The 3,134-nt window shown below is 33.8% G+C and overlaps 1 pseudogene; it reads left to right on the forward strand.

The window, feature by feature from the left end:
- Window positions 1–1,479: 1,479 nt before the first annotated feature.
- On the forward strand, window positions 1,480–1,964 carry LOC116640838 (annotated as a pseudogene).
- The last annotated feature ends 1,170 nt before the right edge of the window (window positions 1,965–3,134 follow it).

The raw sequence follows: 3,134 nt of genomic DNA on the forward strand, positions 1-3,134 counted from the left end.
TCAGATGCTACTGTCCATGAGTAATTGTTATACTTTTGAGGTATCAGGCCATGTTAACACCACCCAGAAGAACACAGTTTGAAATGTAAATTTATTGAAAACCAAAAGTAGAATACATTTGAAATCCAAATTGCACATTTATTTATTCAACAAATATCTATTGAGCATCCTCTATTTGGCAGATGTATCCACTCTGTTTGTGACTGTTCTTTAAAATTTTGATTTCCAAATGTTCATTATTAGTATTTAGAGATATGATTTATTTTGTGTATTGATGTTATATACTGTGAATTTGCTAAACTCACATATTATGTGAGTTTTGTTTTGTTTTGTTTTAGGTTCCTTGGGATTTTCTGCATAGACAACCACATCAACTGTGAATAGACAGTTTTGTTTCTTCCTTTCCAGTAAGTATGCCTTTTATTTATTTATTTTTTTCTTGCACACTTGAGTTGGCCAGGACATCCAGTATAATGTTGGATAGAAACATGAGAACAAACATTCTTTCCTTGCTCCCAGTATTAGGGGAAAGCATTTAAACCTTCACCATTAAGCATGATGTTAGCCTTAAGTCATATGTGCATATGCATGTTTACACATGTTACCCATTATGAGGTTAGGGAAGTTCCCTTCTATTTGTAGTTTGTTGAGTTCATATGTAGGTAATGAATGGAATTTGAACTTTGTCAAATGCTTTTTCTTTTTTATCTGTGAGTTCTTTCTTCTTTAATCTGTTGAAATGGCGAAATACAACTTTCTAATTATATTTTCTAATGTTGGACTAGCCTTGCATTCCCAGGATAGACTCCACTTGGTTGTATTGTATTATCCTATTTATCTATTGTTAGATTTGATATATATTTTGATCAACATATCTGGTATGTTGAATATATTTGATATATTGCTAGTATTTTGTTGAAGATTTTTGCATCTCTATTTGTGGGGTATGTTGCTCCATAGTTTTTTAGTTATGTCTTTCTCTTGTTTTGGTAACAGAGTAGTAATAGCCTCCCAAAATGAACTGTGAAGTGTTCCCTCCTCTTGTGTTTTATGGAAGAGTTTGGGTAAGTTTGTATTTTTTCTTTCTTAAATGCTTAGTAGAAATGACCAATGGAACTATCTGGGCCTAGAATTTTCCATTTTGGGAAAGTTTATGAGTAAAATTCAATTCCTTTATAGATATAGGAAAATTTAGGTTAACCAACCTACCTTCCTTCTTTCCTTCCTTCCTTCCTTCCTTCCTTCCTTCCTTCCTTCCTTCTTCCTACCTTCCTTCCTTCCTTCCTTCTTTCCTTTCTTCCTCCCTCTCTGTCTCTTTCTCTCTTTCTTTCTTTCTGTGAGGTTTGGCAGTTCATCTCTTTAAAGAGTTAGTTCTCCATCTTGTGTCCCTCTGTGTACACCTAATCTCAGCTGGTCCCCTGAGACCCCCTGAGCGCCAACCCTATTCCCCCCGTGTGGTCCCATTTCTGCTCCAACAAGATGAAAGAAACTATCATGAACCAGAAGAAACTCACCAAACTGCAAGCACAAGTGTGTATTGATGGGAAAGGAACTGCTCGCCAAAAGAAGGTGATTCATAGAACGGCTACAGCAGATGATAAAATCTTTAGTTCTCCTTAAAGAAGTTAGGGGTAAACAATATCTCTGGTATTGAAGAAGTGAATATGTTCACAAACTAAGGTACAGTGATCCACTTTAACAACCCCAAAGTTCAGGCATCGCTGGCAGCGAACACTTTCACCACTCCAGGCCACGCTGAGACAAAGCAGCTGACAGAAATGCTACCCAGTATCTTAAACCAACTTGGTGCAGACAGTCTGATTAGTTTAAGAAGACTGGCTGAAGCTCTGCCTAAACAATCTGTGGATGGAAAAGTACCACTTGCTACTGGAGAGGATGATGATGATGAAGTTCCAGATCTTGTGGAGAATTTTGATGAAGCTTCCAAGAATGAAGCAAACTGAATTGAGTTAACTTCTGAAGAAGATAAAACTTGAAGAAGTTACTGGGAGCTGCTCTTTTATATTATGACTGCTTTTAAAAATTTTGTTGATGGATCTGAAAAAATCTAGATCTCTAATATTTTTAAGCCCAAGCCCCTTGGACACTGCAGCTCCTTTCAGTTTTTGCTTATACACAATTCATTCTTTGCAGCTAATTAAGCTGAAGAAGCCTGGGAATAAAGTTTGAAACAACTTTAATAAAGTTCTTTGTCTAGGGAAAAAAAAAAGAGTCCAACTCATCTGACTTGTGGAATTTATGGGCATTGAGGTGTTCATAGGATACTCTTATTATACTTTTAATGTCTACAAGGTCTATAGTCTTCTATTTTTTCTTGATTAATGTAGGTGGAGGCTTATCAATTTTATTGATTTTTCAAAGAATAAACTTTTTGTTACCTTGATTTCTTCTACTTTTTATTTCAATTTTACTGATTTATACTCTTATATTTATCATATTTATCATTTACTTTTTTGCTTGCTTTAAGTTTAATTTGCTTTTTTCTAGTATTTTAATATTGAAAATTAGATTATTGGTTTGAGATCCTTTTTATTTTCTAACATAAGCATTTAATGCTATAAATTTTCTTCTAAGCACTACTGTAGTTACATCGTATAAATTTTGATATTTTGTGTCTTCATTTTCAATCAGTTCAAAAATTTCCTTTGAGACTTCCTCTTTGACCCATGGATTATTTAGAAGTATGCCATTTAATTTTCAAACAATTGGAATTTTCCAGAAAGTTATTTATTTCTAATGTAGTTCTTTTTGATCTGAGAACAAATCATTTTGTTCAATTATTTTAAATTTGTTATGATTTGCATTATGACCCAGGATATGACATATCATTATGAATTTCCAGGAACACTTGAAAAAAATGTACGTTCTGTTGTTGTTGGAGTTTCCTTAAATGTCCAGTTGGTCGATGGTATTGTTTAAGTGGTCCATAATCACTGGGAGAAATAGATTGTAGTTGGCTTACTTCATCTTGGCAAGCAGTGGAAATTTAAGTTGGATTTTGAACCCAGATTTTTTTTGTTAATATTTTCATTATGCTATAATGAAACATTTAAAACCTTTTCTAAAAGCTCCCCAAATCCCTTATGTATTGTGCAACATAATTCTTGATTTTA

This window comes from Phoca vitulina, unplaced genomic scaffold (assembly GCF_004348235.1).
Source record: "Phoca vitulina isolate PV1807 unplaced genomic scaffold, GSC_HSeal_1.0 scaffold20, whole genome shotgun sequence".
NCBI classification, from domain to species: domain Eukaryota; kingdom Metazoa; phylum Chordata; class Mammalia; order Carnivora; family Phocidae; genus Phoca; species Phoca vitulina.